The following is a 24,973-nucleotide window of genomic DNA, read 5'->3' on the forward strand; positions in this document are numbered from 1 at the left end:
CTTTTGTTATTTACAGACTGATATGGGACTAGACCAGTCATCGTCAGGATTGTGAGACCTCCTCTCTAAGAGTTAGAATGAGATATCATCAGATTGATATGGGACTAGACCAGTCATCTTTAGGACTGTGAGGCCTCCTCTCTGAGAGTTAAAATGATTTATCAAGAGCAGTAGACTGAGGGTGGTGCCATCCATAAAAAATATAAGGACGGGTCACCAAACAAGGCCCAAACCCCCAAAACAAAGCACATGTGGAAATTAAATAGTTATAGTATTATCTGAACCCAGTCTTGTGGTGCAAAGAAGGTTCAGGTTTAAACCCAGTTGGTCAAAGTCATATAATTGTTTGACACTTAGAAACAATCTCATAAAAAGGGTTTCAAAAGGGTTCTTTGTGGTCGTATAGGGTTCTACCAAAAATATATTTTGAAAGAAAAGGTTCTTTGATTGTTTGGAAGGCAAAACGGATTCTACATAGAACCCTTCTGAAACACTGTAGTGCCCTCAAAGCTCATCAATAAGCTAAGGACCCTGGGAGTAAACATCTCCCTCTGCAACTGGATCCTGGACTTCCTCTCAGGTTGCCCTCAGGTGGTAAGGTTAGGTAATAACACATACGCAACGCTGATCCTCAACACAGGGGCCCCTCAGGAGTGCGTATTCAGTCCCCTCCTGTACTCCCTGTTCACCCATGGCTGCATGGCCAGGCACGACTCCAACACCATCATTAAGTTTGCGAATGACACAACAGTGGTAGGCCTGATCAACGACGAGACAGCCTATAAGGAGGAGGTCAGTTACCTGGCCATGTGGTGACAGGAGAACAACCTCTCCCTCAATGTGATCAAGACAATGGAGATGATTGTGGACTACAGGAAATGGAGGACCGAGCACGCCCCCATTCTCATTGATGGGGCTGTAGTGGAGCAGGTTGAGAGCTTCAAGTTCCTTGCTGTCCACATCATCAACAAACTAACATGGTCCAAGCACACCAAGACAGTCGTAAAGAGGGCACGGCAAAACCTATTCCCCCTCAGGAGACTGAAAAGATTTCGCATGTGTCCTCAGATCCTCAAAAGGTTCTACAGCTGCACCATCGAGAGCATCCTGACTGGTTGCATCACTGCCTGGTATGGCAACTGCCTGGCCTCCGACCTCAAGGCACTACAGAGGGTAGTGCATACGGCCCAGTACATCACTGGGGCCAAGCTTCCTGCAATCCAGGACCTCTATACCAGGCGGTGTCAGAGAAAGGCCCTAAAAATTGTCAGACTCCAACCACCCTAGTCATAGACTGTTCTCTCTGCTACCGCACTGCAAGCGGTACCGGAGCGCCATGTCTAGGTCCAAGAGGCTTCTACCCCCAAGCCATAAGACTCCTGAACATCTAATCTAATTTCTACCCAGACTATTTGTATTGCCTGCCCCCCCTCCCCCACGCCGATGCTACTCTCTGTTATTATCTATGCATAGTCACTTTAATAACTCTACCTACATGTACATATCACCTCAATTACATCGACATACCAGTACCCCCTGTATATAGTCTCGCTATTGTTATTTTACTGCTGCTCTTTAATTACTTGTTACTTCTATTTATTATTCATATTTTTTTAACTGCTTTTTTGGTTAAGGCTTGTAAGTAAGAATTTCACTGTAAGGTCTACACCCGTATTCGGTGCATGTGACTAATAGCATTTGATTTCACACATATTATCCAGATACTATTAGCACTGGTCTACAGCAGCTTCCAACCAGAATGGGCTTTAGGTGAAGCAGATGAACCTGTAGCCATATTACTTCAACAGTATTTAACATGAGATGCTCTCTAAGCTTTACAGGAATATGGTCCCTCCTTTGTGACAGCAACTGTGAGCTTATTACAGTATTATAGACACTATGCCCTGGGATTTCCTATGCTCTTCTATGTAGAAGAACCACTTACCTTCTACAACTCAGTCTGTGTGTAGTAACATAACACAAAGGACATGATACATCTATGATGGGATGAAACAAGCTGGGCGCCAGGTAGCTGATTTACCCCCTAATTTTATTGAGTGGATAACTGAATATACTTATTACAGAAGATTATGCATTTGTTAGTACTGTTAATGCAAGTTCAAGCTACAAGCTTTATCATTGCTTGTTTTACAACATAAACATTTTGTTTTTAAATTAAAATATTGTTTCTTACTCTGTTTCCACTGTCAAGACTTTTGATGGAGAGCAACACTCAAGACTTTTGATGGAGAGCAACACCAAAGGCCAGTGTCAGTCGACAGTAAGTCATGTACAATCAATAATTAACTGACCCAAAAGTAGTGTTCGAAGACCTTTAGTGATAGCTTATAACTTGTGAAAAATGATGAACATACAATTAAACAATGGTTTGTTAAGATATCATTTGTTTCTCCTTAAATTCAGATATGCATTTGTGTTTGTGAATACAGTTCCAATTGTGTGTTTTTTCTCTCCTGTCATGTCTTCACCAGTGCTGCCCCCTCCTGGTGTCCTGGTTATTTCCAGATCCTGTTGCTGACATCAGACTCTGTGTCTCTGAACTGGGGTTCTCCTGAGGGGGTTGAAGGACCACAACAGTTTAGAATTACCTGGGAATGTGACTGAGAAACAAGCTCATCAAGAATGAAAGATGTGTATCAGCTTGAAATAAGCAGTCTCCAACCTGGTGAAAAGTACCAGTTCAGTGTGGCCACAGAGGGAGAAGATGGCAGACAAAGCAGATGGGTCTCTGCATCTGTATTCATAGGTAAAGAGTTTGATTTTAGTCATGTTGTACTGACATACTTTGTGTTTTAAGAGAGATATTGTTATGGATCTTAAAATAAATCTTGATTTATGTTCCAGTGGTCCCACCCAGAGATGTAAAGGTAGACCATTTGAAAGATACCTCCTTCACTCTCCACTGGTCCAAGGCTGAAGGAATGGAGAAAGTTCCACAGCGCTTCCTCATATCCTACTGCAGCCCAGGAACAAATCCCTGCACAGAAAATACTAAGGAATGCCACAAAACTGTCTCAAACCTGCAACCTGGGACCGAGTACACCATCAGTGTCATCACTGTGCTGAACAATGGGGAACAGAGTGAACCTGTCTCTACAACCATCTGTACTAGTAAGAGATCTACCTTCTTATTGCTGTTCATCTGTGTTCATCTACCTCACCTTGTTACAGTTAATATCTTTACCAGTAACCAGAACAGACATTTTGTAACATTACAAGTTAACTTCTGTTGTGACTTCTGTTTTTTTTAAACTTATTTCTTCCCAAATCAAAAGCAATTACAGACATGTTTATCCCTGGACTTATTCCATTTTTCCTCCTGTAGTATATTTCTGGAGTTAAACTGTAACACTGATAATAATGTATTTTCCGTTAGTACTTCCTGCTCCAGACCAGCTGACTGTTGACTCAGTGGACACCACATCAGCTGCTGTTAGCTGGAACCAGCCACCAGGATTGAACCAAACCCAACATCATTACCAGATCTCCTACCACTGTCCAGGGACAGAACCCCACATCACTACCACGTCTTCACACAGCATCACTCTTTCTGACCTGCAATGTGGCTCTGAATACTTAGTCACTGTCTGTTCTGGGTTGGAAGATGGGGTGCAAAGCCAAATAGTGTCAATCACCTTGACCACAAGTAAGGACCAACTTTAGAAATAAAAAATGTCATGCAATTTCCAGTCAGATCACTCTGTTTTATATACTAACACCTTCCTTTTCTTGTTTACAATATATTTTAGCGGTCCCAGCCGCAGGAGACTTGCTATAAAGAAGCTGAAATCTACCTCCCTCTCTGTAAGATGGACCACGACTCTCGGACCGGATCAAAACCCTCAGCAGTTCCTCATATCTTACTGCAGCCCAGGAACAGAAACTCAGGCAGCATACACTGACGACTGTCACACGACACTCTCTGACCTACGACCTGGTACTCAATACACCATCAGTGTCTCTACTGTGCTGAACAATGGGGAACAGAGTGAACCAGTCTCTACAACCATCTGCACTAGTAAGGCCTGCACTTGCCGACTTGTCAATTTTTTTCTCCCAAAAACTAATATCGTAACCTAGTACCAATTCTCACATATCATAGACAGCAAGCTACTCAATTTACTAGTGGGGGTGGAAGTGGAACAATCTGAACTAGTGGAAATGTTCCACTTCAAGCCCCGCCTTGTTTTGTCTAAAGAATCAATGAGTATTAACTGAAAGTGTAGGCCTCCTTGTTTAGTCTAAAGGATCAGTGAGTATTAATTGAAAGTGTAGGCCTCCTTGTTTAGTCTAAAGAATCAGTGAGTATTAACTGAAAGTGTAGGCCTCCTTGTTTAGTCTAAAGGATCAGTGAGTATTAATTGAAAGTGTAGGCCTCCTTGTTTAGTCTAAAGAATCAGTGAGTATTAATTGAAAGTGTAGGCCTCCTTGTTTAGTCTAAAGAATCAGTGAGTATTAACTGAAAGTGTAGGCCTCCTTGTTTAGTCTAAATAATCAGTGAGTATTAACTGAAAGTGTAGGCCTCCTTGTTTAGTCTAAAGGATCAGTGAGTATTAACTGAAAGTGTAGGCCTCCTTGTTTAGTCTAAAGGATCAGTGAGTATTAATTGAAAGTGTAGGCCTCCTTGTTTAGTCTAAAGGATCAGTGAGTATTAATTGAAAGTGTAGGCCTCCTTGTTTAGTCTAAAGGATCAGTGAGTATTTATTGAAAGTGTGGGCCTCCTTGTTTAGTCTAAAGGATCAGTGAGTATTAATTGAAAGTGTAGGCCTCCTTGTTTAGTCTAAAGGATCAGTGAGTATTAATTGAAAGTGTGGGCCTCCTTGTTTAGTCTAAAGGATCAGTGAGTATTAATTGAAAGTGTAGGCCTCCTTGTTTAGTCTAAAGGATCAGTGAGTATTAACTGAAAGTGTAGGCCTCCTTGTTTAGTCTAAAGGATCAGTGAGTATTAATTGAAAGTGTAGGCCTCCTTGTTTAGTCTAAATAATCAGTGAGTATTAATTGAAAGTGTAGGCCTCCTTGTTAAGTCTAAAGGATCAGTGAGTATTAATTGAAAGTGTAGGCCTCCTTGTTTAGTCTAAAGGATCAGTGAGTATTAATTGAAAGTGTAGGCCTCCTTGTTAAGTCTAAAGGATCAGTGAGTATTAATTGAAAGTGTAGGCCTCCTTGTTTAGTCTAAAGGATCAGTGAGTATTAATTGAAAGTGTAGGCCTCCTTGTTAAGTCTAAAGGATCAGTGAGTATTAATTGAAAGTGTAGGCCTCCTTGTTTAGTCTAAATAATCAGTGAGTATTAATTGAAAGTGTAGGCCTCCTTGTTTAGTCTAAAGGATCAGTGAGTATTAACTGAAAGTGTAGGCCTCTGTGTTTCTTAAATGTTTCCCCTGATTCATTAAGACATCATTCATTTGCTTGAAGTGTATAGTCTATAGACCATAAATGTTAGTCGTTAGAGTCCAGAAGCCGTGTGAAACTAAAAATGCAGCTAATTGACTTATAGAGAAAGAGAACCTCTGCAAAATTGACTAATCTTGAGAAATGTTTCAGTAAAATAGTTTTCCCTCAACAAAATGAAAGTCTACTAACATGGGTGATGCCGTCCATTCTTCCTCTCACATTGTGTAAGGAAAAATATTTTATTCAAAACACTTTGTCAATGTGCTAACATAAGATCAAGGTTAGACTAGTGTCAAAGGTAACAACATTGTCCTTGTAATCCATCAGAACTCCATGATGAGGTCCGGATTGTTCTGGTGGGGAAGACTGGAGTTGAAAAGAGTGCAGCAGGAAACTCCATCCTGGGGAGAAATGCTTTTAAATCTAAATTATCTCTCTCCTATGTGACAGACTGCATAAAGGTCAAAGGTGAGGTGAATGGGCAATTGGTCACTGTTATCAAGACTCTAGGTGTGTTTGACACCAACTGTACCAAAGGGGAGGCAATGATAAAGATATCAAAGTGCATCTTTCTCTCTGCTCCTCGTCCCCATGTGTTGCTGATTGTGATCCAGCTGGGTAGATTCACACCTGAGCAGAAGGAAATACTGGAGATCATTCAGACAACCTTTGGAGAACGGGCTGCAAACTAAACAATGGTCCTATTTACCCATGGAGATCGTCTCAGGGGAACGTCAATTAAAGAATATCTGGACGATTCTACAGATCTTCAACGTTTCATAAAACAATGCCATGGGAGATATCATGTCTTCAACAACAGAGATCAAAATCTCTCTCAGGTCATTAAGCTGCTTGAGAAGATAAACAAGATGGTGAAAAGAAATGGAGGAAGACACTACACCAATGAGATGTTACAAGAAGCTGACAGAAAAATTGAAGAAAATAAACAGGATCCTGAGAGAGAACAAAGAGAAAAGACGCAAAGAGATGGAAGAACTGAAGGAGAAGTTTGAAGGAGAGCGTCTAATGGAAGAAGAAAAACATGAAAGAGAAGCTACAGAGCAAGCTGAAACATATGCATCGTCTTCTAGCTAGATTGGTGCTATAACTGAAGCAGTTTCTGGACCAGTTGTTAGAGCAGTTGTTGGAACAGCTGTTCGGGCAGTTGTTGGACCAAAGGTCGAGTCGGTGTGGGGGAAGTATTGGAGCTAGAGTAGTAGATAGATGCAGGACTCAATGAAAGAGTCCATAGTTAACAGCGCTGTGCATTGTACAAGTTGTTTGACTTTAATATTTGATATATTCATATATCAGTCAATGTTCTGACTTTACTTAGTGTCTCTGCCTTGCCTGTTCCAAGCCACTACGCCGAAGAGATGTTTCAAGCGACAGAGTGGGAAGTAGTAAAACAAGAGGGATGCTGACTTCATTATTTGATATCTAGTCTACATTAATATATCAGTCAATGCTTAGTGTCTCTGCCTTGCCTGTTCCAGTGCTGTAGAAGAAGCCACTACACCAATGAGATGTTTCAAGAGGCTGAGAGGGGGAAGTAGTAAAACAAGGGGATGCTGTGAGTCGGTAACATTACCGTCAGTCATTGTTCAGACTGGATGGTTGGTTGATTTCATAAAAAGATCTCAGCATTCTTTTACAAAAATGCATGTAACATATATCTTAATTCATCTGCTAAACATCAAACAAGTACACAATTTATCATTTATAGTATTTTTTTAAATAATATTTTATAAGAAAAGCAATTATTGAATATATTTAGTTAAAATTCTGGTGATTGTTGCTATATCAATTAAAATAAGTATGAACAAATAGAGTGAAGTAAAGGGACAGATGAAGTGAGAGATGAAAGAGAGATGAGGAGAGGGGGAGAAAGGTGTAGAAAGAGCAGGTTGAGATAAAATATGTTCTGTATTTTAATCTCTGTGACCACTCTCTTTATATCATAGACACATAATATAATGAATATTGTGTTTCTGTACCTCTTTGAAAGAAATCATCCCTTCACTCCTATCATGTCTGACATCTCTGACATTTCAGGACCTAATCAGCTCCAAAAAGTCCTCTGCCGCCACCTGGAGGAAGAAAAGAGTGATTACAACTGTCACAGGGATGACAAAATGCTGATAAGAATATCATGATTCAATATGTGTTATTTCATAGTGTTGATGTCTTCAATATTATTCTATAATGTAGAAAATAGTGTTTTTTAAATAATAAAACTTGAATGAGTACGTGTGTCCAAACTTTTGACTGGTATTGCAAAAATATTCTGCAGGACCTAACATATCATACAACATGGATGCTATAATACTCAATTGTGCACAACTTTCAGGGACCTGTTTTGGCTCTTGAGCACTACTTTCAAAACTACTGTCTGAAACTATATAAAAGCATTACTTTAACTGATAACATAATGTAGCACTTTGAACATAGTGCATGAAAAGCACTTTACAAAAACAATTATTATTATTAGAATGTTACAGTTCTACAGCAAAAACATACAGTATTAGGAGGAATTGTTGCTATAGCAATACATATAAGTACCAACAAATACCCTAAAAACAACATGAAATATTTGTACATCAATAATACTGTAATTACATGTACAACAATATACTGAGGACTGGTCCATAACATCTAACAGAGGAGGTTTTGTTGTTTACTAGTCTCTTAAAGTCACGTTGTCATGGTCTTCTGGCTAGGAGAGTCAGAGAGACATCATCCTGACAAACTGTGTAGAAAGAACACAAACTCTGAGTATGAGTATGGTGAAACGGGATGAAAGTAGTATTGGTAGTAGTAGTGAGCAACCTTCACCATATCTCACTGTCCTTCTCATATTCTCCTCTCTGATCTGATTCAGAGGAGTTGGGTTAAATGCGGAAGACACATTTCAATATCCCCCTTTCCCTTTCCTTAAGTTCTCCCCTCATCCCCTCTCTCCCTCTCCCTCTCTCTCCCTCACCCTCTCCCCCTTCATCTCACCCTCCCTCTGCCGATTCCCCATCCTCCCCCTCTCTCACCCTAACCCTAACCCTTTTCTCATTGAAAGTACCCCTGAGATCCTTCACTCCTATCATGTCTGCTGTCTCTGCCAACATCTTAGGACCCATCAGCTCCAGAAAGTCCACTCTGCCGCCACCTAGAGGAATATTCACGTGACTGGGGTCTGAAAGGGATTAGTAGAGATGGGTGGAGGAGAATTAGTTAACCATTAACAGATAACATTTATGGTGGTACAAAGTGTCACAAACCAAACCTGTTTTGAAGTAACACATTTCAAACTCTACAGTTTATAGATCTCTGCTTACAGTCAATATTAGCAGAGAATTCACAAGTAAAGCTCAACTAGTTGGTCAAGAGGAAGGGGCACCGGGTGGGCGTCTCACAGGTGTGTATGTGATTAATCATTTGACATTAACATGAACTATATGTAGTTGATTAAAGTGATTGTTACATGTACCACTAAAACTTCATGATAGGTATTTCATCCTTTTTATTGTTTCTAATATGTTTCTACTACGTGTTTTGTAATTAGGAAATGTTTTACTGTTGTTGATCAAACTAACGTGTCATTGAAAGTGACCCCCCAGTCTACCGTCAAAACGGTGCCAGACAAAATGGCAAAGATTGTTAAAAGATAAAAACTACTGTGCATGTAGACAAATCAACTTGAAACTATTCAAGGAACATTAATATGTTCTAGTAATTATTTTATATATATTTATTTATTTCACCTTTATTTAACTAGGCAAGTCAGTTAAGAACCAATTCTTACTTACAATGACGGCCTACCCCGGGCCAACCCTAATGACGCTGGGCCAATTGTGCGCCGACCTTTGGGACTCCCAATCACAGCTGGTTGTGATACAGCCTGGAATTGAACCAGGGTCTGTAGTGATGCCTCTAGCACTGAGATGCAGTGCCTTAGACCGCTGCACAACTCGGGAGCCCTATATTTTTTATATTGCTGATCATCATTTCATTTTTACCAAATGTATTTCATCCAATCAAAACTATGACAACGTATGACTTGATTCTGTTGTGACAATCATGTCAAACTTTTGTTGACAGAGCCTTATATTTAGAAATATATTATTTGTTAATATATTCTTAAAATACTATGACATATCATTGCTTTAACTAATCAGAATCATAGACAACAAGGTAACCTTGAAAGTGTACTTGCTTTCAGACGGCTTTATGCTTATATGGTCAGGTACTATCAGGTATTATCAGGTACTATCAGGTACTCTCTTCATACTGTCAGTAATAGGAGTCTGTTATATATTTACAGACTGATGCTGACTCATTCTTAGACCTTGTGATCTCTAAGGTGATCTAGATTACATGGTATAAACTGTGTAATAACCTATATTTGCTCCAGGCGACTCTAAATGTAGCAGGACATTGTCATGGTAATTGTGCACATTCAAGTTCACAAAAATGGTTATAAAATTACCATCAGGCCTATATTAGTACTATGTAGCACATGGGGATGTGTGAAACTCACTCCTCAGCCTAAATTGTCACCACTCACACAGATGGAACGCCATCTTGCTGTTGAGTAAATGGGTCAGCTGTTAATGAATTACAAGGCTAGGTTATTTATGAATCACTGTTCTCCATCATATAAATATGTCCTAAAATGGCGGAGTGTATTCTTCAGCAATAAGGCCCGAGAGGGTGTGATACTGTATATGGCAAATATACCACAGCTAAGGGCTGTTCGTATGCACAATGCAAACAGTTATATAGTTTAATGGATGTGATATGAGAGGACTGAGGATGGATCAACAACAACCACTCATCATATTTTCAAGCATGGTTGTGGCTGCATCATGTTATGAGTATGCTTATCATCGACAAGGACTAGGGAGTTTTTTTTTAGGATGAAAAGAAACAGAATACAGCTAAGCACAAGCAAAATCCTAGAGGAAAACCTGGTTCAGTCTGCTTTTCAATAGACACTGGGATATGAATTCACCTGTCAGCAGGACAATTACCCAAAACACATGGCCAGATCCACACTGTAGTTGCTTACCAAGATGACATTGAATGTTCCTGAGTGGGCTAGTCACAGTTTTGACTTAAATTGGCTTGAAAATCTATGGCAAGACTTGAAAATGGCTATCTAGCACAGGAGGGGGAATGGGCTCGTGGTAATGACTGGCGCTATTCAGTGGAATGGAATCAAAGACATCAAAGACATGGTTTCGATGTGTTTGATGCCATTCCATTTGTGCCATTCCGGGTATTATTATAAGCAGTTCACCTCTCAGCAGCCTGTTCTGCTGTCTAACAATGAACAACAACCAACTTGAACAGAGCTTGAACAATTTTGAAAAGAATAATGGGCAAATATTGTACAATTCAGGTGTGCAAAGCTCTTAGAGACTAACCCCAAAAGCCTCACAGCTGTAATCTCTGCCAAAGGCGTTGTAAACTGTCGAGAAAGGACCCATTACTGATCCAAAATGGTTGCCTAATCAGGCCTAGGCTAGATTAGTATCATTATTTCGGCATTCAAAACGCAGGGCTTTTTAGCGATTATTGAAATGGGATATTCACTGCAGTTGATTTTACTCACTAGAAAAATATAATAATGCATTATTGCATTCTGTTGTTATAACCTATGTATGATCATTTTCTTGTCCCTAAAAAATATTAGTAGTATTAGGCCTAATATTTAGCTAAGGAATAATGGGATGCATATGCTTCTAATTTAACAGCTATTCCTCCTAGCTCTTGGAGTCCCAGGAAAAGGTATACTACAATAGCTTGTTGTACACTTAATATTTACTACTACAAGCCTATTGAGGAGAGATTCCAGCTTGCTGAATGTAAAATAGGGGAGTTTGAAAGGAGAGTGAGAGAGTCGTGATGGTGAGATAAAAATGTCCTACACGTATGAGTAGCCTGATAATGTACCTTTTTGGACCTTGTAAACTGTCGATAATAAACCCATAACTGATACAAATGGTTGCATAATCAGGCCTAGGCTGTATGCAGTTATTTCGACATGATCATCAAAACAGACGTTTGAGCGGTTATTCAAATTAGCCTACATAACTGCAGTTTACAGCCCTAGACAATAATTGTGTACTCACTTGATAACAATAATAAATTCCTTATTCCACTGTTTTGTAGCTTAGGTAGAATAATTGTCTTGTTTAAAAACGTAGGCCTAATCAATAGTGTAGTTTTGTGTGTCCGGGACTGCAGAGCGCATCAGCCTGGAGGAATGCACAGTTCCGCTATGTCATAATCTGTTCACTTTTTTCTCGCACTTTAACAGGTAAATATTTATAGTCCCTACTATTTAGCTAATGAATGGCCTAATATCCAGCTAATATTTAGCTTCTTACATCGGCTACACATCTCTAGCCTCTCTCTTCCAGCTGTTCCCGTGCGCAATAGTCTAGTCTACACAAGCCTCTCGGCTAGTCCTCCTCACGTGAAATCCCAGGAAAACATATAGGCTACAAAAGCAATACGACATTAATATTTAATATATATATATAATAGACCTAATAGCCTTTTTGTGGAGAGAAGCAGGCTTTCTCTTGCTAATTGCTTAATGTAAAATAGTCCTGTAGGCCAAATGAACTGCCGCACAGGACAGACAGAGAGATGAGCACAGCGACAAAGAAGATCCAAAGGAATTGATAATCATTCGCAAAATGGAAATCACCTGCAAACCAATTGAGCAACGAGGCACGCAATGCCATATTGTAAAAGATGCCCAGGCTAAACAGCGTTTGTTGTTGAATTGCTACAATTAAATATGAGTTTAATACGAGTGTTCATTGAAGTATTATTTGCAGTTGTCACTCTGACAATGAACACACCTTGAAGTCTTGGGTTACTGAACGATCTGTGTTAGCACCTAATTAATAGGCCTACAACGTGCAGTAGGATGCGTTGATCAGATGATTGACAGGTGTACTATAGAAAGATAAACGGCCCGCTGGTGTGGATGCTCGCCAACGTCTATGTATAATCTATCGTTATCACTATAGTTATCGTCCTTGGTGTGGATATCCTTTAATCTGACTTTCAAAACTATGGTAGGCTGTGCATGTTTTAACTAGTCTACAAGGACGCTAAAAATCTAATTGAACATCTTTATTGGTTTCCAAAGGAGTTGAATCTGACCAGTGGTTGTGGTTTTGTCAGTGACTTATTGACTGATTATAATGTTTTTACCGCATGTCATTATAGATTGGGATATCGCTCATTTCTATATAATTGCCTACACAACCAAAATAGGTCTAATATAATGATTGAATTCATGACATATTTTCTGCAAATTCCTCATCATAAATAGAGCCTGCGTAGACGCAAATTAGGAAAATCATTAGGCTAATTTATATCACAATTGATCATAAACACTAAGGAGCCACAAAATTGTCTTTGATTTGATATCAATTTGATATCACTAAACCTAAGCTATATGCAAAAACTTATTGGGAATCATATAAAATGTTTTTAGAATAAGAAAACATGGAAAAGTCGTTTTGTCCTGAATTTATTTCATAATATAACAAATATAATTTACCCTGGCCAACCTGAACCTATTACCCAACTGACGCAGTCCCAGATGAGATTTAAAGTACATCTTAGGTTTCCACCCATTTTATAGCCATATCAATTATTTATTCCAGGCAAGGAGGGACAGGAGTCAGACTAAGAGCAAGAGCAGGGCAGCCACCTGAGGACACTATTCACAGTTGGTGACTATGTTACAGGCTTTGGTGTTTCCATTTACGATTTGAGGTTGGACTTTAGCAGGTAGGAGTCACCGATTGGTGTCACCTTGTTATTCAGGATGTGTTATACCTGTGCTGTTTGCCATCTCGTTAGTGGGATGGTGTTTAACCTGTGCTGGTTTCCATCTCGTTAGTGGGATGGTGTTTAACCTGTGCTGGTTGCCATCTCGTTAGTGGGATGGTGTTATACCTGTGCTGGTTGCCATCTCGTTAGTGGGATGGTGTTTAACCTGTGCTGGTTTCCATCTCGTTAGTGGGATGGTGTTTAACTTGTGCTGGTTTCCATCTCGTTAGTGGGATGGTGTTTAACCTGTGCTGGTTTCCATGTCGTTAGTGGGATGGTGTTTAACCTGTGCTGGTTTCCATCTCGTTAGTGGGATGGTGTTTAACCTGTGCTGGTTTCCGTCTCGTTAGTGGGATGGTGTTTAACCTGTGCTGGTTTCCATCTCGTTAGTGGGATGGTGTTTAACCTGTGCTGGTTGCCATCTCGTTAGTGGGATGGTGTTTAACCTGTGCTGGTTTCCATGTCGTTAGTGGGATGGTGTTTAACCTGTGCTGGTTTCCATCTCGTTAGTGGGATGGTGTTTAACCTGTGCTGGTTTCCGTCTCGTTAGTGGGATGGTGTTTAACCTGTGCTGGTTTCCATCTCGTTAGTGGGATGGTGTTTAACCTGTGCTGGTTTCCATCTCGTTAGTGGGATGGTGTTTAACCTGTACTGGTTGCCATCTCGTTAGTGGGATGGTGTTTAACCTGTGCTGGTTTCCATCTCGTTAATGGGATGGTGTTTAACCTGTACTGGTTTCCACCTCGTTAGTGGGATGGTGTTTAACCTGTACTGGTTGCCATCTCGTTAGTGGGATGGTGTTTAACCTGTGCTGGTTTCCATCTCGTTAATGGGATGGTGTTTAACCTGTACTGGTTTACACCTCGTTAGTGGGATGGTGTTTAACCTGTACTGGTTTCCATCTCGTTAGTGGGATGGTGTTTAACCTGTGCTGGTTTCCACCTCGTTAGTGGGATGGTGTTTAACCTGTGCTGGTTTCAATCTCGTTAGTGCGATGGTGTTTAACCTCTGCTGGTTTCCATCTCGTTAGTGGGATGGTGTTTAACCTGTGCTGGTTTCCATCTCGTTAGTGGGATGGTGTTTAACCTGTGCTGGTTTCCGTCTCGTTAGTGGGATGGTGTTTAAACTGTGCTGGTTTCCATCTCGTTAGTGGGATGGTGTTTAACCTGTGCTGGTTGCCATCTCGTTAGTGGGATGGTGTTTAACCTGTGCTGGTTTCCACCTCATTAGTGGGATGGTGTTTAACCTGTGCTGGTTTCCATCTCGTTAGTGGGATGGTGTTTAACCTGTGCTGGTTGCCATCTCGTTAGTGGGATGGTGTTTAACCTGTGCTGGTTTCCACCTCATTAGTGGGATGGTGTTTAACCTGTGCTGGTTTCCATCTCGTTAGTGGGATGGTGTTTAACCTGTACTGGTTGCCATCTCGTTAGTGGGATGGTGTTTAACCTGTGCTGGTCCAGGTGATATTTAAGAGTGTCTGGCCCAGTTGTGTTGAGAGATGTGGAGGGTCAACACCTTTAGTTGGTGCTCCCTATTTGATTATAGAAAACATTCCTTTATCTGATCTTCCCTGTTTTTTGTTTTGCTCCACTTTTTGGTTTGCTTCCTGTCTTTCAGTTTGTGGGGGTTTATTTTGTTTGCCTGTTCTTGGGCAAATTTAGTCGTCTTTCATGGTGGGTGTCTTTTATGTCCCAGTTGTTGTTACTAGTCAACATTCAGTGAACACCCCCATGAGTGTCTTTCAGAACCCCTCCTAAAATCCCACCTGTTTCGTTTTTGTTGTTGGTCAGTGACTCTTTGTTAGTTCCCCCTTCTATTTGAGATACATGTTTGGATTTCTTGCTGGGGAACTATAATTGAATAAAAAATTGACAAGAAATGAATACATTAAATCACATGATGATGGTGCACGTTTACAAGTAGGTAGGCTAGGCTATCCTTAAACAGACATTTACCCCTTCCCCATCCCCCAATGCACATTTACATTTATAATTGTTACAGTTGTAAATATGTATATTATTATTATTATTTGTATTATTTTATTTGTATTATTCACTTTTCGTTGACCTGCACTGTTGAAGCTTGTAGCTTAATACTTTCACTGTACCCTGCCATTACATCTGCGACCCTGCGCATGTGACTAACACACCTAATCTAATGGAAGTCCAGTCCATGTTTTCATTATACTGATGCACTTAACGTTCCATTCCATGTTTTATTTATGCACTAGTTGAACTACAGAGCTACTGAACCAATGTATATATGTATCCCCACAATGGTTTCAGTCAATTTCAACAGAAGATAAGTAACCCAACCTACATTCTTCATAAGATAATAGAACATGAAGAGGGAGAAAACAGTGTATTGTAGTTTTTACCAATGCATTTGTCACTAAGTGGTTTAGACTACTTAACACCAGCATAAACTCTCAGAGCAGGGAAGCAGTATTTTCATGTCTAAAAGGTTTCTTCAATATCTTATACACATCTTATCAAAGCCCTTATAGGGAATTTCAATATCATCATGATAAACCATCTCTGTTCTTATTTAGATATGCTATGGAAAAATACTGTACATTGCTGTTTTCAGTTTAAAAATGTTTTTGGGGGATTTTGTTCATAAACATTTTATTCAGCCTATAGTGCTTTTCACAATTGCATTCGGTGCAAAATGTTTTACAGAATATCATTATAATGTCTTACATCCCCAGCGCAGAAGGTCAACAGTAGGCCTACTCTGCTTTTGTGTTTAAACGTTTTAATATAATGGTGTTTACTCGTCTTATTTACAGATTGATATGGGACCAGACCAGTCCTCTTCAGGATTCTGAGGCCTCCTCTCTGAGAGTTATAATGAGTTATCATCAGATTGATATGGGACTAGACCAGTCCACTTCAGGATTGTGAGACCTCCTCTCTGAGAGTTATAATGAGTCATCAGGGGACTGAGGGTGGAGCCATCCCTAAAGAAAGACTGAAGGATGGGTCACCATACAAGGATCTCGATGAGACCATGGACCCTGATATGAGGTGTGTTTTTGTGTTCTTGTTGAACACTTTTAGATCCTATGCTATAATTAAGTAATAGATTTACATGACGATTTTTACCAAAAATACAACACACCTCTCAAATATATACTAATATGTTCATTTGATTTCTATGAAGGATACTGAGTTACTGCTAGTCAGTTGCATAGCTGAATGCATTCAACTGAAATGTGTCTTCCACATTTAACCCAAACCTTCTGTATCAGAGAGGTACGGGGGGCTGCTTTAGTCAACATCACGTCATCGGCACCCAGGGAGCAGTTATTGTTTGGGTTTTAACTGCCTTCCTCAAGGGCAGAAAGGCATATTTTTCCACACTGTCGGCTCGGGGATTCAAACCAGCAACCTTTCGGTTAAAGTCCCAACGCTCTTAACCGCTAGGCTACCTGCTGCCCCTATAATGACTCTAAGCATGATGGGATGTTTTAATTTCTTTAATTCTAATCAATATAGTTGGTGTAAATGACTGTGAGGAGAAATCAAGGGCCAGTGGTAGTTCATATCAAATGTTATTTGTCACATGCGCTGAATACAACGGGTGTAGACTTTACCGTGAAATGCTTGCTTACGAGCGATACAGTTTGAAAATAACACTAAAAACAATAAATAAATAAAATAGTAACACGCAAAATAAAACAAAATACACAATATATATATATATACAGTGCATTCGGAAAGTATTCAGACTCATCCCGTTTTCCACATTTAGTTACGTTACAGCCTTTTCTAAAATGTTTTAAATTATATTTTTCCTCATCAATCTAAACACAATACCCCATAATGACAAAGGGAAAACAGATTTTAATAATTTTATATTTAATATTAAAAATAAAAAACAGGTACCTAACTAAGTATTCAGACTCTTTGCTATGAGACTCAAAATTGAGCTCAGGTGCTGTCACGTTCCTGACCTGTTTTCCTTTTTCTTGTATTTATTTAGTTGGTCAGGGCGTGAGTTGGGTGGGTTGTCTATGTGTTATTTTCTATGTTGGGATGTTTGTGTTCGGCCGGGTATGATTCTCAATCAGAGACAGCTGTCAATCGTTGTCCCTGATTGAGAATCATACTTAGGCAGCCTGGGTTTCACGTGTGTTTTGTGGGTGTTTGTTTCCGTGTCTGTGTTTGTTGCACCACACGGTACTGTATCGGTTTATGCACTTCGTTTATTTGTTTTGTAATTCAGTATTCAGTTTCGTTTTAATAAATCATTATGAACACTAACCACTCTGCGTATTGGTCCGATCCGTCTCGCCTCTCCTCGTCCGAGGAGGAGGAAGAATATGACGACTACCGTTACAGGTGCATCCTGTTTCCATTGCTCATCCTTGAGATGTTTCTACAACTTGATTGGAGTCCACCTGTGGTAAATTCAATTGATTGGTCATGATTTGGAAAGATACACACACCTGTCTATATAAGGTCCCATAGTTGACAGGGCATGTCAGAGCAAAAACCAAGCCATGAGGTCTAACACTGTGCCCAAACCGAACACACGCGTGCCCGTCCGTGTGCGACATCGTGAGCAAATTTATTTTGTCCCCTCACACCAAACGCGATAACGACACGCAGGTTGAAATATCAAAACAAACTCTGAACCAATTATATTAATTTGGGGACAGGTCGAAAAGCATTAAACATTTATGGCAAACTAGCCTAATTTGTCCTATTTAGCTAGCTTGTTTTTGATAGTTAATTTGTCCTGGGATATAAACGTTGAGTTGGTATTTCATCTGAAATGCACAAGGTCCTCTACTACAACAATTAATCCACACAAAATGGACAACCGAATCATTTCTCGTCATCTCTCCGCCTTCCAGGCTTTTTCTTCTTTAGATTTTTTATTGCGATTGGCATCTAGTATTACCATGACGACCGATCAACCTCAGTTCATCTTTCAGAAACCCACGTGGGTATAACCAATGAGGAGATGGCACGTGGGTATCTGCTTCTATAAACCAATGAGGAGATGGAAGAGGCAGGACTTGCAGCGCGATGAGCATCACAAATAGAACTGACTTCTATTTTAGCACTTGGCAATGTAGACGCTCATTAGGGCATGCAAGTGGTGGTGGTGGCCGCATCATGCTGTGGGGATTTTTTTCAGAGGCAGAGGCTGGGAGACTAGTAAGGATCGAGGGAAAGATGAACGGAGCAAAGTACAGCGAGATCCTTGATGAAAACCTGCTCCAGAGCGCCCAGGACCTCAGTCTTCGCCGAATGTTCTCCTTCCAACAGGATGACCCTAAGCACACAGCTAAGACAACGCAGGAGTGGCTTCGAGACAAGTCTCTGTCCTTGAGTGGCCCAGCCAGAGCCCGGACTTGAACCCGTTCAAACATCTCTGGAGAGACCTGAAAATAGCTGTGCAGCGACACTCCCCATCCAACCTGACAGAGCTTGAGAGGATCTGCAGAGAAGAATGGGAGAAACCCCCTAAATACAGGTTAGCCAAGCTTATAGCATTATGATGCTAAGAAGACAAGAAGACTCGAGGCTGTAATCGCTGCCAAAGGTGCTTAAACAAAGTACTGAGTAAAGTGTCTGAATACTAATGTAAATGTGATATTTCAGTTTTTTTTATTAATGCATTTGCAAAAATCTCTAAAAAACTGTTTTTGCTTTATTATAATGGGGCATTGTGTGTAGATATCCTGTAAGGATATTGATCTCATCCCGTCAGAGGATGCCTGCTTATTTTTTAAGAATGCCTTCCTCACCATCTTAAATAAGCATGCCCCATTCAAGAAATTTAGAACCAGGAACAGATATAGCCCTTGGTTCTCTCCAGACCTGACTGCCCTTAACCAACACAAAAACATCCTATGGCGTTCTGCATTAGCATCGAACAGCCCCCGTGATATGCAACTTTTCAGGGAAGCTAGAAACCAATATACATAGGCAGTTAGAAAAGCCAAGGCTAGCTTTTTCAAGCAGAAATTTGCTTCCTGCAACACAAATTCAAAAAACTTCTGGGACACTGTAAAGTCCATGGAGAATAAGAACACCTCCTCCCAGCTGCCCACTGCACTGAAGATAGGAAACACTGTCACCACCGATAAATCCACTGTAATTGAGAATTTCGATAAGCATTTTTCTACGGCTGGCCATGCTTTCCACCTGGCTACCCCTACCCCGGTCAAAAGCACTGCACCCCCCACAGCTACTCGCCCAAGCCTTCCCCATTTCTCCTTCTCCCAAATCCAGTCAGCTGATGTTCTGAAAGAGCTGCAAAATCTGGACCCCTACAAATCAGCCGGGCTAGATAATCTGGACCCTTTCTTTCTAAAATTATCTGCTGAAATTGTTGCCACCCCTATTACTAGCCTGTTCAACCTCTCTTTCGTGTCGTCTGAGATTCCCAAAGATTGGAAAGCAGCTGCGGTCATCCCCCTCTTCATAGGGGGGGACACTCTTGACCCAAACTGCTACAAACCTATATCTATCCTACCCTGCCTTTCTAAGGTCTTCGAAAGCCAAGACAACAAACAGATTACCGACCATTTCGAATCCCACCATACCTTCTCCGCTATGCAATCTGGTTTCAGAGCTGGTCATGGGTGCACCTCAGCCACGCTCAAGGTCCTAAACGATATCTTAACCGCCATCGATAAGAAACAATACTGTGCAGCCGTATTCATTGACCTAGCCAAGGCTTTCGACTCTGTCAATCACCACATCCTCATCGGCAGACTCGACAGCCTTGGTTTCTCAAATGATTGCCTTGCCTGGTTCACCAACTACTTCTCTGATAGAGTTCAGTGTGTCAAATCGGAGGGTCTGTTGTCCGGGCCTCTGGCAGTCTCTATGGGGGTGCCACAGGGTTCAATTCTTGGACCGACTCTCTTCTTTGTATACATCAATGATGTCGTTCTTGCTGCTGGTGAGTCTCTGATCCACCTCTACGCAGACGACACCATTCTGTATACTTCTGGCCCTTCTTAGGAGACTGTGTTAACAATCTTCCAGGCGAGCTTCAATGCCATACAACTCTCCTTCCGTGGCCTCCAATTGCTCTTAAATACAAGTAAAACTAAATTCATGCTCTTCCGCCGATCGCTATCTGCACCTGCCCGCCTGTCCAACATCACTACTCTGGACGGCTCTGACTTAGAATATGTGGACAACTACAAATACCTAGGTGTCTGGTTAGACTGTAAACTCTCCTTCCAGACTCACATCAAACATCTCCAATCCAAAGTTAAATCTAGAATTGGCTTCCTATTCCGCAACAAAGCATCCTTCACTCATGCTGCCAAACATAACCTTGTAAAACTGACCATCCTATCAATCCTCGACTTCGGTGATGTCATTTACAAAATAGCCTCCAATACCCTACTCAATAAATTGGATGCAGTCTATCACAGTGCCATCCGTTTTGTCACCAAAGCCCCATATACTACCCACCACTGCGACCTGTACGCTCTCGTTGGCTGGCCCTCGCTTCATACTCGTCGCCAAACCCACTGGCTCCAGGTCATCTACAAGACCCTGCTAGGTAAAGTCCCCCCTTATCTCAGCTCGCTGGTGACCATAGCAGCACCCACCTGTAGCACGCGCTCCAGCAGGTATATCTCTCTGGTCACCCCCAAAACCAATTCTTCCTTTGGCCGCCTCTCCTTCCAGTTCTCTGCTGCCAATGACTGGAACGAACTACAAAAATCTCTGAAACTGGAAACATTTATCTCCCTCACTAGCTTTAAGCACCAGCTGTTAGAGCAGCTCACAGATTACTGCACCTGTACATAGCCCATCTATAATTTAGCCCAAACAACTACCTCTTTCCATACTGTATTTATTTATTTTGCTCCTTTGCACCCCATTATTTCTATCTCTACTTTGTACATTCTTCCACTGCAAATCTACCATTCCAGTGTTTTACTTGCTATATTGTATTTACCTCGCCACCATGGCCTTTTTTTGCCTTTTCCTCCCTTATCTCACCTCACTTGCTCACATTGTATATAGACTTATTTTTCTACTGTATTATTGACTGTATGTTTGTTTTACTCCATGTGTAACTCTGTGTTGTTGTATGTGTCGAACTGCTTTGCTTTATCTTGGCCAGGTCGCAATTGTAAATGAGAACTTGTTCTCAACTTGCCTACCTGGTTAAAATAAAGGTGAAATAAATAAATTAAATAAATAAATAAAGATTGATGAGGAGAATAAGGCTGTAACGAAAAAAAGTCAAGGGGTCTGAATACTTCCCCAATCCACTGTACATGGAGTACCAGATCAATGTGGAGCTATATACAGGGATTAACAGTTCCAGATCAATGTGGAGCTGTATACAGGGAGTACCAGTACCAGATCAATGTGCAGAAGTACGAGATATTTGAGGTAGATACACTACGCAGCCAAAAGTACATCTCATTCCAAAATCATGGGCATTAATATGGAGTTGGTTCCCTCATTTCTGCTATAACAGCCTCCACTCTTCTGGGAAGGCTTACCACTAGATGTTGGAACGTTGCTGCGGGGACTTGCTTCCATTCAGCCACATAGAGTATAGTGAGGTCGAGCACTGACTTTGGGCAATTAGGCCTCGCAGTCTGCGTTCCAGTTCATCCCAAAGGTGTTCGATGGGGTTGAGGTCAGGGCTCTGTGCAAGCCAGTCAAGTTCTTCCACACCAATCTCGACAAACCATTTCTGTATGGACCTCGCTTTGTGCACGGAGGCATTGTCATGCTGACACAGGAAAGGGCCTTCCCGAAACTGTTGTCTCAAAAGTGGAAGCACAGAATCGTCTAGAATGTCATTGTATGCTGTAGATTTCCTTTCACTGGAACTAGCCCGAACCATGAAAAACAGCCCCAGACCATTATTCCTCCTCCACCAAATTTTACAGTTGGAACGATGAATTAGGGCAGGTAGCGTTCTCCTGTCATCCGCCAAACCCAGATTAATCTGTTGGACTGCAAGATGGTAAAACGTGATTTATCATTCCAGAGAATGCGTTTCCACTGCTCCAGAGTCCAATGGCGGTGAGCTTTACACCACTCCTGCCGACGCTTGGCATTGTGCATGGTAATCTTAGGTTTGTGTGTGGCTGCTTGGCCATGGAATCTAATTTCATGAAACTACCGATGAAGAGTTCTTGAGCTGACGTTGCTTCCAGAGGCAGTTTGGAACTCAGTAGTGAGTGTTTCAAGCGAGGATAGACGATTGTTACGTGCTATGTGCTTCAGCACTCGGCGGTCCCTTTCAGTGAGCTTCTGTGGCCTACCACTTCGCGGCTGAGCCGTTGTTGCTCCTAGACATTTCCACTGCAAAATAACAGCACTTACAGTTGACCGGGGCAGCTCTAGCAGGGCAGAAATCTGACGTACTGACTTATTGGAAAGGTGACATCCTATGACGGTGCAACGTTTTAAGAGCAGTCTCTTTCCTCTGGTTGTATATTTTAATGAAGAGTAACCAATCAATGAATATCCCTATTAGTTTCAAGGAGGGACCTTACAGCAAAATGAAGAGTCAGATTTTACGTTCTATGTTCTACCTGGAAAAGTCAATAGGATCCTATAATGATTGTTAATTTATGTAGTTGACTAGAATAAGAGAAGCTAAATATCACATCATGGTGATTCAGATCATTATTATGTGGAAGAGAGGAATATAATAAATGTTTGTTTTATTGTATTTGTTTTGAGTGTTTATTATTTAGTGTTTTATTTGTTTTTGTGTGTTTTGCATGACTGTCTTGTACTACTAGGGGCCAATCAGAGAGAGCAGAGTCCATTTCCTCTGGTATTCTATCAATGAAGACTGAGCGATCCATGGATTACCCTGTTGATTTCAGAAGAGGAGACTCTCTACAAAACAAAGGGTGAGATTATGATGTGCACGCAGCTGTAAATACAGGCCTATGTTGTAATAATGCTGACCTCATGAAATAAAATGTCTGCGACTTAATGTAAAGCAAAAATACACATCATGATAACAGATAGTTGTAGGTAGGTTACCATGTGTTATATTATCATGATTACAGATAGTTATAGGTAGGTTACCATGTGTTATATTATCATGATAACAGATAGTTATAGGTAGGTTACCATGTGTTATATTATCATGATAACAGATAGTTATAGGTAGGTTACCATGTGTTATATTATCATGATAACAGATAGTTATAGGTAGGTTACCATGTGTTATATTATCATGATAACAGATAGGTAGGTTACCATGTGGTATATTATCATGATAACAGATAGTTATAGGTAGGTTACCATGTGTTATATTTTTATGATAACAGATAGGTAGGTTACCATGTGGTATATTATCATGATAACAGATAGTTATAGGTAGGTTACAATGTGTTATATTATCATGATAACAGATAGTTATAGGTAGGTTACCATGTGTTATATTATCATGATAACAGATAGTTATAGGTAGGTTACCATGTGTTATATTATCATGATAACAGATAGTTATAGGTAGGTTACCATGTGTTATATTATCATGATAACAGATAGTTATAGGTAGGTTACCATGTGTTATATTATCATGATAACAGATAGTTATAGGTAGGTTACCATGTGTTATATTATCATGATAACAGATAGGTAGGTTACCATGTGGTATATTATCATGATAACAGATAGTTATAGGTAGGTTACCATGTGTTATATTATCATGATAACAGATAGTTATAGGTAGGTTACCATGTGTTATATTATCATGATAACAGATAGTTATAGGTAGGTTACCATGTGTTATATTCTCATGATAGCATAGAGTTATAGGTAGGTTACCATGTGGTATATTATCATGATAACAGATAGTTATAGGTAGGTTACCATGTGTTATATTATCATGATAACAGATAGTTATAGGTAGGTTACCATGTGTTATATTATCATGATAACAGATAGTTATAGGTAGGTTACCATGTGTTATATTATCATGATAGCATAGAGTTATAGGTAGGTTACCATGTGTTATATTATCATGATAACAGATAGTTATAGGTAGGTTACCATGTGTTATATTATCATGATAACAGATAGTTATAGGTAGGTTACCATGTGTTATATTATCATGATAACAGATAGTTATAGGTAGGTTACCATGTGTTATATTATCATGATAACAGATAGTTATAGGTAGGTTACCATGTGTTATATTATCATGATAACAGATAGTTATAGGTAGGTTACCATGTGTTATATTATCATGATAACAGATAGTTATAGGTAGGTTACCATGTTATATTATCATGATAGCATAGAGTTATAGGTAGGTTACCATGTGTTATATTATCATGATAACAGATAGTTATAGGTAGGTTACCATGTGTTATATTATCATGATAACAGATAGTTATAGGTAGGTTACCATGTGTTATATTATCATGATAACAGATAGTTATAGGTAGGTTACCATGTGTTATATTATCATGATAACAGATAGTTATAGGTAGGTTACCATGTGTTATATTATCATGATAACAGATAGTTATAGGTAGGTTACCATGTGTTATATTATCATGATAACAGATAGTTATAGGTAGGTTACCATGTGTTATATTATCATGATAACAGATAGTTATAGGTAGGTTACGATGTGTTATATTATCAGGCCATTATGTGTTTGAGTTTGAGTTGAGTTTATTTGTATTTTTACAGGGACAGTACACATTAATCAACGTTTCAGTAA

General features: G+C 40.2%; 1 pseudogene; it reads left to right on the forward strand.

Annotated features, from left to right (window-relative positions):
• Positions 1 to 2,498: 2,498 nt before the first annotated feature.
• LOC139579431 (GTPase IMAP family member 9-like) lies at positions 2,499 to 7,654 on the forward strand (annotated as a pseudogene).
• The last annotated feature ends 17,319 nt before the right edge of the window (positions 7,655 to 24,973 follow it).

This window comes from Salvelinus alpinus, chromosome 6, assembly GCF_045679555.1.
Source record: "Salvelinus alpinus chromosome 6, SLU_Salpinus.1, whole genome shotgun sequence".
Classification (NCBI taxonomy): Eukaryota; Metazoa; Chordata; class Actinopteri; order Salmoniformes; family Salmonidae; genus Salvelinus; species Salvelinus alpinus.